Genomic DNA, 15474 nt, shown 5'->3' on the forward strand with positions numbered 1-15474 from the left:
GTTTGTGTTGTGTATATTTTGATGTATGTGGTCACTAACAGGTCACTTTTATTTTTTCTAAATGTAGTGAAATGTTAATACCTATTGTACTTATAGGTAAACCTTGCAAATATGTAACCTGTGTTGCGCAAATGCCGCATAAATTTGAGTGATTGTTAATGTTGTCTTAAAATTTCTTGATTGTGATACTGTGGTCATATGCCCGTGTTTGTCACTTACAAAAATGTTTACTATGAACACACAGAAATAAAAAATAGGCTAAATTCATATATATCTTGATACTTTTGTCTCTTTATTAAGTAGAGCTAATTTTTGAAAGACCACTCAATTTATAGGGAATTCAAAGGCTTTTTCAGCCAAATTAAAATTTAAACTGCTCCTTTAATTTGAACTGAGAATCTAAAAATGAAAATAGTATTTTTCCCCCTTGTGGGCAAATTTTACCAGGAGCAGGCTATTAAATAAACACTAGCTTTAAACAAAGTATAGGCTTTTCAGCTAATATCTTTAAGTTTTTGTGGATATACAGCAAAAAGAGATATTTAATTTTATGTGCATAGCTGTTTACTCTGTGTTTATTTTAAAACAGTTAATAGAATGCTTTTTATATATTTTGTTTCAGGTATCTTGTTTATAGCACTTGGCAAATTATAAATAAATATATGTATATGGTTAGATAGAAGTGAATAATGAACACATATGTAATATATATAGACACACAGAGCCCTTCAGTTCAGGTACAATTTGCGCTATGAATGCTGCAAACATTTTTGTTTAAATATTTGTATTTATACTTTCTAAGTCAGCATTTATTTTTGTGGCTGTTTACCCACAATGAAAGAGTTCTAATAAAGATGTGCTGAAGTTGCAATAGATTTTGCTGAAGTGATCACCTGTTGTAATGACTTGCAGATCAATGTTGATATTTTAATTTTAAATTATAACAATTTAAAATTCTAGATATTCAGAAGTAAAACCTCTCTTCTTTTCCCCCTATTTTTACAACATGGAGGTATTTATTTGATTCTCTTTTAAATGTCTGTATAATTTAATCTAGAGATTTGTTCCTTTTGCTTACACTGAATCATAATTTTGTTTTAACTTGCAATATGCATATGTTATGCATATATGCATATATATGAAACAAAATGAAAACATTTAAAAAATTGTTTCAGGAAGCCCAAATGCTATAATTCAAAAAAAAAATTAGAAAACCTGAGTAAAAGTTTCAGTAACTAATTGGATCCTGTGGAGAATCTATGGAGGACAAGTTGTTCATTTGTTATAGTTGTATAGTCTGAAATGTGTTCTTCAGTAATGCAATAAGCTGGCTGCTTCTTACAATGGGTCCAATGAAAAATAATCTGTCCCTAAGATGTTATCAGCAAACAGAGAGTTGCTCTGAGGGGGAAAAAAAGGAAAAAAGCTTTGGGGACAAGCAAATTGACTGAAGTGGATTTGAAATGTAGAATAGTTAATATTGGAAAATTTGAGTGTGGGTTGTGGAATGAGGTGGGGGAAGAGCAAAGGAGCAAGCTCGAGGTGCCAGGAAAATTTAAGAAGAGCTGGAACCAAATATACAAAAATGAGGAATGGGCAAAAAATAGACCAACTAGTTTAATTATCTCTTTTAAGCAGACTGAATATGATTTTATTTTCTTAGCATGAAAACAGATTCACTTGAGATCTGTTTCCTGAAATTTAACAGTTCTTCAGAATGAAGCAGAAAAGAAAATTTCACAAATTATTGTTTTAAAAGCCAAATTTATGACTGATTAAAAAGAGTACAAATGCTGATCTTAGGCAAAGGAAATCCCCATTAACACAATTGGGAACCAAAATAGCTCCAAGAAAGGCATGTGTTTAAGCTGGAAAAAAGGTGATGATTTATTGTTTGCTTTTGCCATGGATTTTATTTGTGGAATGAGAATGTGCTACCAGAGAGGAAATACAGTATTTTGCCTTCCAAAGTTAAAAGAAAGTCAAACTCTTGTACTGAGATAAAGAGATATAGGAGATTTTCTCCATGGGTATTTTTCTTCTGGTCAAATTAAATACCTATACTTATTTGTGATTATGTGTTTATTTGGATGATAGAAATTGAATTTCAATGGCAAACTTAGTATTCTGAAGTCAAGGGTAAAATTCATTTCTTTGCATTCCTAAAACTAAGTACTGAAGTAGAAGTTGTGTTTGGACACATGTCCAAATTACATATACAATGGATATGATTAGAAATGTGGTTATTAGACATTCTAGAATGGGGGTATCCAGAGGAAAAAAGTGAAGGCCTCCTGAAGCCTAATGTGAACATTTCATTTACCTTGATTATCCTATCATTCCTCAAGGTATCTTCTAAAACAAACAAACAAACAAACAACAAAACTCACACATGACAGTCTGGCATGGCATTTATACATTTTTGCATAATGTGTTGTTTGTCACCAATTTTTGGCAGTTGAAATTAACTCATGCCAGAAAAATACTTCAAAACTTTTTGAAGATTATTTTCTTTCAAACTTGTAATTAGTTTTAATGAAATAGCAATTGTCTTTTTTGAGATTTTCAAACTGAAAATGACCACAGCTTAAAACTAGAAATCTCCAAATATAGTTCATTTAGGTTTAAAGTGTTTTACTTGAATTTATCTGGTATAAAGTTAACAAAAAACTATTAATATATAAAACACTGAGAAAGTAATGTAAACTGGAGCAGTGAAGGAATTTTTCCAACTATGTTTCTTCCTAATATGTTATAAAATTGGGCATCGAATGAACATAAAGTCTAGAACTAACAATACTTAACACAAGTATCCATGTGATGATGGTAGCCTTCATGTGGTTTCTGACTGGCATCAAATCAAGGACAGAGAGGCAAAAAATGTGTTTTGCAGTGTATTGATTTTAATATATATTTAATTTGTTACATACTTTACTCAAATAGGTGGATAAATTCATATATTTAGGACTCTAAAGCTTGGTATGAAGTGTGTTTTCTACATCATTGTTGAGGAATTTGCATGCATTGAAATAATTTGCTTTTGAGAAATTAATTTTATGATTAGTTAAAGTTGTGTTTGAGACTAAAATCCTGTTGGAGAATTAGGCTAACAAAGGGTGAAGGTGAAGATCATTAGAGGTTTTAAAGCTGGCTGAGAGGGGTTGCTGGGGTTGTGTAACTGTGCCTAGAGGGCGGGGTTCCTGTACATTCCTACTTCACCAGATAACCTGCCCCCAACACCACTTCAGCTTCTGCCAGACAGATGGAACTCTCCAACATGAAAATCTGCGCATCCAATCCAACAAGCACGGTAGGTGAAATTTGAATTAAAGTTGCCCCCTTTTTATGTTTTTACTTGAGGCCAGATCCTGGAGATGTGGAAAGAATAGGGTCATCTAGATTCTCTCTTTCACCCACACACATCTACATTCTTCCTAAGAGCTACCTACCTGTAAGAGTTAAAAGGCGCTAAAGATCTTTCAATTAGTACTTCGTTCTCAATGTTCATTTGTGCCCTTAAGAGAGAAAGAAAGAAAGAAAGAAAGAAAGAAAGAAAGAAAGAAAGAAAGAAAGAAAGAAAGAGCTTTCTTTTCTTCATCCCAATCATCATTCCCAACCCTCCTTCCAGGACCCCTTACTCCCCACTCCCAACCACCAGTAGTTTAAAAAAAAAAAAAAAAATCCACCTTTTACTTTTTGTCCCCCAAACTGACACTTTCCTCTAGTCCTGAGGATGTAGGCCAAGAGGCTTCAGGGCTGACAAATATAAAATGTAGTGTTGTGTTTTGTCTCTTTTCTCCTTCCCGATTTCTCTTTGTTTTTTTTTTCCCTCCACCCAAGGCTCTGCCTGAGGTTGTCTGAAGGATGCCGCGGGAAAAGACCAAAGAATTGGGAGAGCTCTTACCCCAAGATCGGTAAGTGAAAGTGCCTTTCCGAGGGTACTGGGTGAGGTGGGGAGTGTGTCCGACTGCTTTTGACAGTTTTGAACCGCGACTTTTTGGGTTCCTGGGTTTGTGTCTCTCCTTTCTTGGAAAATGTTCCTAGCGGGTGGGCTACCAACAGACGTAGATGAAAGAATGTGTGATTTTTCCACGTTGACAGAAATCATGGTACATCCTTAGGGCAAAGGGAAATAGAAAACAAGACAAATCTATATGGACAAGGTGGTGGGAGAGTGAAATAGACCCGAAAGTGTAGTGTAATTCATTTTATGGAAATTTCTGAGTCTTACGGGTGTTGCGAGAAATACAGGACTTTTTTTTTTTTAACGTTCAAATGTGGATTATTTGCTCTCCCGGTTTGAGATAAATCTCTTTGCTCCAAAGTCAAGAACTTACCTCTCTGAAGTTCCTTCTTTCTTCCTTTTGATCATCATCATCATCTTCTTTTTTTTTTTTTTAAATAAACATTTCATTCCCCCTATTTCAGACTAACACTTCCAATATCCCCCAGAGCTGGCCCTACATCTCCAAGTCTTTGGCCTGGGTCGGGGCGAGAGTCCCTACGAAATTTAGCCGGCCTGCTCCAAGTCGAGTGCGGCGCCTGACGGGTGTGGGAGACTTCCCTGGCTCTTGGAAAGACTAGGGAAATGAGCACCACCGTTCTGGGCTTGTCTTCGTCCCTGCTGGGAATATCTCAGTTCCCGGCTTTGGAAATCTCAGGCGAATAATTGATTCTTAATGCGCACTTAGGAGAAAGCGATGTATGCTCGAGAGCCTGGCTGTCCCAGAGTGTCTGCGGGCTCGCTCCAGACGCAGGTTGGCTCCGCCCGGAGAGAATTTGGGGGCTTTGCTGTGATGCCCTATTGGCTTTTCCCACGCCTCAGGGATTCCTGGGTGAAGTTGCAGAGGTGACACCATAGAGGGTCTCCAAGTCGTGGGGCAGGAGCCCGGCGGCTTGTTTTCTCGTGCCCCCCCCCCCCTTCCTACAAATGTAGAGAAGTAACAGGCTACGGAGCTGGGGCCGCGACGCCGGCGCGGCAGCTGGGGAGGACAGGCGATCCCGGGACCCTGCCGCACCGATTCCCGCAGAGGGTGCAGCGGGGCGCTGCGCAGGGAGCAGCAACGCGAGGGCGCTCTTGCCCAGGATAAGTCGAGTTTGAGTTGAGTAGCTCACTTTGGCTGCTGCCAGGAAAATTGACTCCTCCAGAACCTTGCTGGCGCGCATCCCTACCTTTTCCCCTTTTCTTCTTAGTCTTCGGTTTTATCTTTTCTTTCTCCCTCTGAAAGTTGTTTCTTTTTGTGTACCCGGTGCAGTTTACAGCACTCATCTGGTAGTTGATCAAAACGTGTCCTTTACAATAAACCTCTTTTCTCTGTTCCCTCCCTATGACTTTCTCTGCCCGTTTTGCTTCTCTGCCCAAGCCTGTGGTCCAAGGTGAGGGCCCTTACAGGAAAAAACAACAACAACAACAACAAAAAAAAAAAACCCTCGGAGGTAGGAATTTCCTTAGCGGCAAGAGGGACCCCGGGTCGGGGAGACAAAGGCAGGGGTTCGGGTGGGCAGATTACCCCCCAAGTGAGGGAGATTCTCCAGGGTCATCTTCAGCCTTGGAAAGGCGACTGGAAGGAAAGGGAGATGCAGAATAGAGCTGGGACACCTCTGTCCTCCCTTTGGCTCCTTTCCCTCGCTAATTTCTAAGCTTTGACACCGTACTCACCCGGGTCCTCTATTGAAATTTAGGATAATCCGAAATTCTGAAATTGTAATTATAAATAATATATAACAAGTAACTAAAAAAATTATATTTGTGAAGGTCTTTTTTGTGGTGTGTTGCCTAATACATATAATCTTTTTCCCTTACGGAAAAGCCATATAGGAGGAAAGGGCACTTTGCAAGGTTTGAGATCCTTGTCAGAATGAAAGGGTGTGCTCAAATACCGGGCATGTTTCGATGTTTATAATCTGTTTCAGTTGGCTTTTCCTACACTGCTAGCACTTACCGGATTGGAATCATTGTCTTCAGTTTTATTCCTTCAATTCATCTCCTAATATCCAACTCTTTGAGTCAGTGTGTTTAAGGAACGTTTAAGGAGTATCTTCCTGCATAGGTGTTTTTGATTCCGTTGATTGAGCAGGAAGATTAAAAACTGTAATGGGGTTAAGGGAGAGTTGTCTCTCAGTTCTTTCATTTTCTCATTCCTCTGAAATTTAATGACCTGATCATTGTTGTTTGAAGTTAAATTATCTGTTAAATTAGACCTAAACAATAACTGATGATATTTTCCTTTTGGGTCTGGTTGCCCCTGAATTCTTGGCCCTAGATGGGAAAGAGAGTCGTCAAGCAGAATGCTTGGTCATGCACTATGACAAAGATAATCAAAATCGATATTTATGTGTGGTGATATTTCATGGAAAATCACTTTCAAAGTAGCTGAATTTCTTAAGTAGGAAATTCTTCTAAAGACTTATGCTCTAGAAGCCTAGACTCAAGGATGAATGTAAATAAGCATCTCCATTGACGAATTAAAAAGAAATGAGAAGACTATTTTCATTCTCCAGAACCTAACTAAATACTTAAATTCATCACACACTCATGCTTGCTAATTTAAATCATTTCTGCCCTCCAGGGATAAATATTCTTGAAAGGAAAACTTAATTCTTAACAAATCTGAAACATTGTTTTAGATGCCAATTTCTAGAAATCCGATGTAGATTGATTTCTTTGAGTCAGCCACTGTTTGTTTTGCAGTCATTATATAAATCAATTTTAGAATTATGTAGGTTCCCCCTTTTATTTTATGTTTGCATATACTCAGATAGGTGAGAAAGCTTTTATGGTATATTGAGGAAATGACATCTTTCTCATTCATTTTGACAAAAGGCCCAAAGAATCTCTAATCCTAAAGGTACTATGGTAGTTGAAAAAAAAAATTTTTTTTAAATTAATGAGCACTATTGTGTATTTTTTTCTATTACACTGTGCTGAATGAATAATTAGAGGCTGGGAGGAAGGTTGAAAATTTAGAGCAAGAATAAGGTGGTAATTTCATTATTTGATACTTTAATAATTTCTATAATTAATGATGTAGTTTTAAAGGTTGGCAAATCTTCCTTAGAAAAAAATAGAGTACTCCTCCCACCGCTTCAAAAATACTCTAGAAAAGATAAAGTAGAAAGGTAGAACTCGCTGCAAGTATTGTTTATTTATTTATTTATTTCCCCAATAGTAGTAGTATTAGTGGAGTTGAAAAATATACTTTTAATTATACATTGCAAGCTCTGATTGCAGGTTGGAAGACTAAAATCGATCTTTCCTACATCAATAGTGTTGTCTATTACTACATTGATTTGTGTTTATTTATGCAGAGGCTTTCAGATATTTACTTACATATTTCTGCATCTGCCTGTTGATTATTATCGTGGGTTGCTTTTAATGAAGGTGCTTATGTGGGAAGCGAAACATACTTGACAGATCCATTTTAAGTAAACCTGATAGTGAATTATAGCAACCCAATGAGTTTACAAAATTACTTATTCATACTTGCTTTTTAGCAATTAGGAATTTGTTTCTGATTAAAATCTCTTGCAGCTTGAAAACTTCCACAATTTTCTTCACCTATTGTATTGATGATTCATCTCAATAAAATAGAAAAAACATGATTTTATGATATCAGCTTTAATAGAATGAAAATCATGAGTGAGAATTGACTCCTTTGGCTTACCCTCATAACAGTGAGCTGGCAATTGGGTTTACTAATGCTATAAATGAAAAAACAAGGAGCAATCATTTGAACATAGATATAAGACATTCAATTTAAAACACTGTTAACTCGAAATCATGCCAGGGATACTTAACACCAAACAAGACATTCTGGAGTTTTTGAGTTTATTAAATGTTTATATGCATTTATATATATATATATATTCTGTTACCTAGCACACATATCTTATGAAAATAGGTATTTCTCTTCAACTAATATCTCATATGAATGTTGTTTATCAGACTCATTTGAAGAAATAGAAAAACAATCAAACAACAACAACAACAAACCCCTAAAGACCATATAGTGTGCCCTTTATAAGTACAAGGCAATTGTGGGAGAATAAGACACTTTTCATGTTTGTGCTTCTCTTATTGCCATTACAAAATATAGTCTAATTCATCCAGAATTTCACCTTCTTTAGGACTTTCTCTCCCAGCGTGAAGGATGAATCCTTGCATGCTAATAGTTTGGAATACATCTACCAACCAAATACTTTAAAAGGTCCTATTCTTCTTCTTCTTTTTTTTTTTTTTTTTTTTTTTTTTTTGAGAAGGCCCTCCTCCTCCCAGTCACTGCAAGGAATATAGAAAGAGGCAATTAACCAAATTCTTTTTAAGAAGGAAAGACCTTGGAAGATGGAAAAGGAATTAAACTCCTCACCCTGTCGATTTTTCCTGAAAGTACTTATCCTCAGCGTCTGCGCTGTGAGAGGTGGTGTTGCATTTGAAGGCTACTGGCAGGTGGGCTAGTTCTGGGACCTAAAGTTTTTCCAAAGGTTGAAAGGAGGAGCAGAGGCAAAGTTTGGAGTCTGTTTATTTGCTATTTTACTTTTCTGTCCCGTGCCAAGCCCTTGAAGCTAAACTAGTGGAACGGGCCCTGTAGGACCAAGCACTCTTGGCATTCTGTAGATATTGAGATTCCAGAGCATCGATGAACAAGTCTTATAGTTAAGGCGTGCTCACCAACCCCTCCCTCGTCTTTTCCCCCCCTCGTACACACCAGCTCGTCCTCACGTGCATCGGGGTAGTGGACAGTGTTGACTTGAATTGCTCTCCCTCGCTCCAAGCCTTTCCTGTGAATGAACCCGAAAACACTCGACAGGTCGTGAATAATCGTTTTAATGAGTGTGCAAAGCGTGCGACGGGGTGCACTGAGCTGTCGGGTTAAACAAACAACTTGTACCCTGACCAAATCCGATTGTTAAAGTGCAAAGTGATGTCAGTACCATTTCCATTGCCTTTCGGAAATCCACAGATCTGACACGCGGGAGTCCAATTTTCCCCATTAAGGAAAAATAACAATATTTTTCAGCCGTGTGTGTGATCTTCTTTAATATTAATCTGAGCCAAACAAAACCTCATTTGAGAATTAGTCGTGTCTGTCCCAAACAAATAGGAAGAAAGGAAACACAAGAAAGAAATCAAAACAAGTAGGAAAAGTCTGAGGAAGAATTTCTTTTTAATGGCTCACCCATCCTTGGTGATCAATATTGTAAAATTCTTACCTTATATATTTGTTTATAAGTCTCTAGAGGCAAATATCTAGTTATCTATTCTAAACAACTGGGTTGATAATTTAGTCCTGTACTGAAGTTGAATCTGTAAACCTGTAATTATTAGTCCTGTACTGAGGCTGAATGTGTAAGCCTGTAAATATTAAATTGGACATTTAATATTTATACGTTAATCTGTGAGAGAGTGAAGTCATAAATTGGCCCCAAATTTATGCTTTCAAGGAAAAACATTTTGGAGCAAAATAATGAGAAAGGAACCCTGGTGGGCCACCATCTAAAACAATAACAAAAATTATGAGTGAGCTCTTGAAGAATCATATCCCCCCCCCCTTTTTTTTGCACAACTCCACTGGGGAAATATTTTGTTTTCCATTCAGTAAAAAGATCTATTTGAAATCAGCCACATATGCTTCCTTCCATTTTCATTCTTTTATGTTCCTTCACAATTCCAAACATTAACTATGAAGAGTTAAGAAAGTAAACTTTCAAAAGAATTTTTTAAAAAATCACAAATCTCTCCAAAATATCCCTTGTTAAAAAAAAAATTGTGAAAAGAAATGTGTAAAATGTTTCCTTGGCCATCACCTTATATATATTCACCTGTCAAAAAAAAATAGCTATGATGTTTGGAAATCATTGTATTGGATCCACATATCTAGCTTCTCAGTTCAATAACAACATTGTCTAAAGGTTTTTTTTTAAATCACGTTAAATATTACTTATTTTCTTTATCTAAGAAAGAAAATATGTAGTGCATATAATCTGTAAGGTTGTTTGTTCTCTTAAAATTATAATCAGTTTGGAGATATGGCATAATAGGGACACAATCCACTTAACTTTGGAAGCTCAAAATGTGTTCATTTAACTCCTATTGGACATATTGTTATCTACATCTGTGTGACTTTCTGACCATCTATTTCACATATGAATGTGGTCTATATATAACTGATAGCAATTAAGTAAGTAATTCACCTAAAACAGAGCTGAGGCAGAATAAGCATTTCCTATGGAAGTCACTGTAGTTTTGCTATCATTGTTGCATCAATTTAGCCCCAATTGGATAAAAGAGAAAATGTTGAAATTCTGTTTCCATTACAAAACCTGGAAAAGACAATCAGGGATTTAGAACAGTGTTTTTGTTGATTTTGACTGTTATCTATTACATCTCTGAATCAGATTATCAATTCAGAATATTCTTTATTTTCTAGGAAATTTGATTAAAATGATTATTAAAACTAGAAGCATACTTTCTTTAATTTTTTAGAAAATATTTTCAGATACCCAATAGTTATTTCCTTTTAAACAGATTTCTTCTGTGGGCTGACTGAGTTGAATTTTAGGAGTCACTGAAGAGCTACATCCATTTCTGTTTTAGATGCACAAATAGCAAAGCTAGAGGGTGCGTCTGTTTTTGTGTGTATATATGTAGTTAAAGAACTACACTATCAAAACATTAATTATATTTGAAAGAGAGCAGAGAGCTTGTTGTGGAGAGAATTGCATTATTGAATTTATATTCTGTTGAATCTGTCTGAGAGGGTTGAAATTGTATACCTGTCTTATATGATGCATCCTTTTCAGAGAGGTGTGTAACAAGAGCAAAGAGATGAAGAAAGCCCACTTGGAGGGGAGTCATCTTAGATGCTAGGATGGTCCTGGGCACAGGGAATCTATGTGAAAGTGAAAATAAAGGGAAGAACATATGTGGGATCTTTGTTCTCTATCAACAAAAAGACATGGATTTTTTTTTTTCCCTTTACCAAGCAAATCACAGAATGTTCATACTGAATTTGGGGGAGGGGAACTGTTTGTGTGACTAAAAAAATTCGTTTACCTTATTTTTTATTCCCAAATCCTATTTATTTCACAGCTGCCAAATTTTATATCCAAAATTTAGATTTTCTTACTCCCAAATTCTACATTGGTATGAATCACCCCTGATCATTTATAGTTTTTGGCTTAATTATTAGTTTTCAGCTTAAAATTACTAATAAACTAATTAATCTGACTAATCTTCCTAAACTTCTGCTGAAAAGTATAATAGCTACAACAACAACAAAAATAAACTAACAAAAACTGCAATAATGATGACAAAAATAAACTTAACAATGCAAATAATAATAGTAGAAACATCCTTAAAATAATGTCTCTGGCCAACAGAATGAAGATGGAATCCATTTCAGTGTGAAATTTGTGTTTCATGGCTGCAGGCAGGCACTCCTCTGATTTCTTGTAGTGATGGTTAAATTAATGACCCCTTCCAGACCAACTAGTTTCTAATATAAACTACCTTGGTTAATATGGTAGGTCTTTTTAATCGCACTGACTACTTTTGTACCCACTCCCCTTCATTGCTATGGACATGGTTTTCTGAAGATGTCATTCCAAAATCAGTCAAGTGGAGCAGAGGCAGATGTGTAAAGGGATGGGGTGCTTTCTGGCTGGAGCACTTCCCGTGAATAGACAAGTGGTCATATTTGGGAAACAATGTTCACAAAGCTGAGGAGGTTGAGAAAGGCAGAGTGATTGAGGTTCTTGTGAGTCCTAAGAGATCACTGATTCCAAGGAACCTAGCCTACAGGATAGAACATAAAAATTAGAGATTAGAACCCCTAGGATGCACTCTGGATTCCTTTAGGGACAGAGGAATGTAAAGAAGACAACAAAGGATTGGAGTAGAATTGAAGGGGTGACATTAGGTTGAAGATGTTAGTAATTGATAGTGCTCTTGCAAGTAAAGCAAATCCCATTTCCTCAGGAGGAATGAGGCATGCTTTTGTGAATTGTAATCTACCAAAGTTTATTGTTCTAGGTGAGAGAACAGTCTCCAGTTTCTAGGACTAGGCTGGAAAGAAACTGCTTGTGAGCCTGTACCTGCATTAATCCAACCCTCTTCTCCCCATCTCCTAAACCCCAGGTCTTCCTCTCTACCCACTTTGAATGGATATTTAAAAAAAGAATGGATGGGGGAGATTAGATTCAATATTTAGCAGACAGATGTTAAGGTTAAAGCAGGTTGTTTGGTAATTGCCTTCATTTGTGAGAGGGAAAAGAAAACTGGTTAGGAGAGGAAAGCAGAGACTGGGAGAGAAATTCCTTGGCAGCCCAGGGACTTGGACCAAGTGGAGGAGGACCTTAGCAGTAGAAGAAGGGATAGTTCTGGATAAGGGAAGGGATACCATTCATCTGCTTTGCTGTTTTCCTGCAAATTAATTTATCCCTGAAAACATATCAGACAACACAATATGCACACCTTAAACATTACAAAATGAAAGGCATCCCAGAGGTTTTTTTTTTTTAAATTAGTTATCATCTTCAAACTCTCCACCATCTATAACACAAAATCAGAGTAGTTAAAGGAAGAAGTGGGAGGAGGATGCAACTTCCCTGCTTTAGTACCATACTTGTATCTCTTCACCTTTCACTGTAGGGAAGCTGAAAAATCCTTTTTAAAAAAAAAAAAAAATTCTTTTTAGTCTCTTCATTTTAAAAAGCATGGGAAAAAATCCAGTTCATGAGAACATTTTTTGCTTTAAAGATTAGGAAAAACAAGGAGATTTCATTTCTGAGGATAAATTCACTGAAGTGATGTTCAGCCCCTTCTTGCCTTTCTAAATCTGCAATGGAAGAAAGCAGTTCTGGCTGCAACTGTGTATCGATCTCCTCTTCAATGGTTACCCCAGGCTTTCTCCATGCCTGGGGTTTAATAACGCCTAGCAAATTCACTTCAACTCTCCTGGAAGTATAGTTCTGTAATGTGAAATTGAATTGGAGCTTTCCATATACAATTTAATTCTAATTAAAATAACATTTAAAGGAAAACACTCTCACCGTGGTTATTTCTTTTTTAAAATATAATTCCTTTAATTAAGAAACAAACTATCATTTTTCAACAAGATAATTCAAAGGATTCAGCATTGCCAATAAAAGTGACCCTGGATCCTAGTTATTAACTGCACTCAAAAGTATGGCTTTTCAGTATTTATATTTTAAGAATTTCATTTTAATCGTTTATCATGGGGAAACTTCTGAGTCAATAGAGAGATGCAAAACTAAAAGAAACTAATGGGAATATTTGACAAAGTAAAGAAACAATGAAAATAGTTATTTCACAAATAGTGATAGTCATATAGACACTCACATGCATGCAGTGTTTATGCATCCATTTAACAAAATTAATAGGCTTCTATAGCCTAATATCTTAATAAATCTTTAGTCAATGTAAAACATATATTTAAAGGCTTATGCGTACATAGTATACACACTATGCTGCATATGGTTCAAATATTGTGCTCATTTTTTATAGAAATGAAAAACTAAACAGATACTAGTATTTCTAACTTTTTTAACCATAAATTGGGATTCACTTATAATATGCTAACATTGGAGGAAAGCCAGAACGACTGCACTCTGCTTAGATTGTATTATGAAGCAAATAGAGGTTTTCTTTCTGTCTTGGGATGTGTAAGAGCAAGGAATTCAGGGTTGAAAGAATTTAAGATCTGTATACATTTTCGTTAAGCCAAGATGTAGAAATTTTATTTCAAACATTCACATTTTACTATTAAATAAAAGAAGAGTAGACAGGAGAGGTAAGCCCAAATCAAGATACAGTATTTCAGAAAAGGAATGGTTTTAAATGATGCTCCCTAACGTTTTCTTCAACAAAGGATTTTTTCAAGACAGATACCACCAGCTCTGTTTCTTAAGTGGCAAAGCAAATTTTTTTATTTTATTTATTTATTTATTTATTTATTTTAGTAATGGGCTGTAGGGAGATTTAATGGACTGGCACTCTTTGAATATATGTGAAGTGCAATATTCCTCTGAATAAGGTTGTATGATTATAAAGCTCCTTTGAAAAGGGTTTGTGGAGGCGGGTATTGGGGTGTGGATATGTCCAAGCATCTTAACTGTTGATAATGGTGAAAAGATATAACTGGGGACCACAGGAAATGTTTCTATGACATGCATGGATCTGCAGAAGTCTATTATCTTATCACATTTATTTTCTTTTATGTATACATTTCAAAAACATACTTTCCACTAGGCTCTCACTTGCAGTCAGCTTCACAGGCAGCAGCTAACTTGCATTAAAGTGTGGTTCAATGTAGCAGTCCAGTCCAAGGGAAACAATGGACAGGAAAAAGTTACAACCTTATCAATGAAATTTTCATTGGCAGACAGAGAGAATAGGGAAAAGGGAAGCTCCGAATTAGGGTAGTGAGAGGAGAGTAATATGCTTTAGGTGAGTTTGGGGAAGATGCTAAGTAAAATGCTGTTCAGAGATTGGGATTAATGGAGCAGTTTAAACACAAATCTGCCGGAAATCATGCTCTGTGCGAATGAAAATGAAGGAATTTATGCATATTCTAATTTTCCCTCTTTGGCTGCTATTTTGGAGGAAGAGACTTCTTTTGCTGATGGTGGGACTTTTTTGTTCTGCACAGGAAATGTGTAAATGAACACAAATGGTTTTTTCTTTTCCTTTCCATTTCTCTCCTCCATTCCCTCCTCCCCCTGTCAACAATCATAAGTTGTTAGGAAACTCAGTTCTGCAGTCACCAATCCAGGGCTTCTTCCCATTCCCAGGGTGGTAGGGGGCAGCATGCAGGACTAGAGTTAGGAGTTAGGGCTCCTCTGGGACATTGGACCCTCTGAAATTAATGTAAAGCTTCTATTCCATCTTTGGACCCGCACAGGGATAGAGGGTGAGAAAAGAGCCATAAGTTTAACAACACGAAAAATCATCTGGAAAGCCTTTCCCTTCTCACAACCGAATTCTCAGTATGACAAGGCTAAGCTTAACTGATCTTATAAACCATGTAGTGAAGACTTACTTCAGCGCCAAAGCAACACCCCTTCCACCCCCACCCCCTAACACGCCTTTGGGAACAAATAGGGGCACGCAGGGACGGTGAATTTTAATTATGGGAAGACCAGCAAAAAAGTGTCTAGTTCCATTCCGATGTCAGTTACCTAATGCTGACAAGTGCGGAGGCTCCATGTGGAAGTTTTGTTTTGTGGACTACGTAAGGGACTCCTGAAATGTGCTAGTAAAGTGTGTGGGACGCAGGTGGGAGCAGGAACGACTCCGTGGGCATGGGGGGGGGGTGGTTGGGGGCGGGCAGGGAGAAAAGGGAAGAGAGAGATTAAAAGTAGAAAAAGAGAGGAGCTCTCTTTCTCCAGTTCCCGAATTTGCAGGCCAGGCTTGAGTTTGAGAATTGGTTCCGGGCAGGGCGAGGGCAGACAGAC

The sequence above is a fragment of the Urocitellus parryii genome, chromosome 6 (assembly GCF_045843805.1).
Source record: "Urocitellus parryii isolate mUroPar1 chromosome 6, mUroPar1.hap1, whole genome shotgun sequence".
NCBI classification, from domain to species: Eukaryota; Metazoa; Chordata; class Mammalia; order Rodentia; family Sciuridae; genus Urocitellus; species Urocitellus parryii.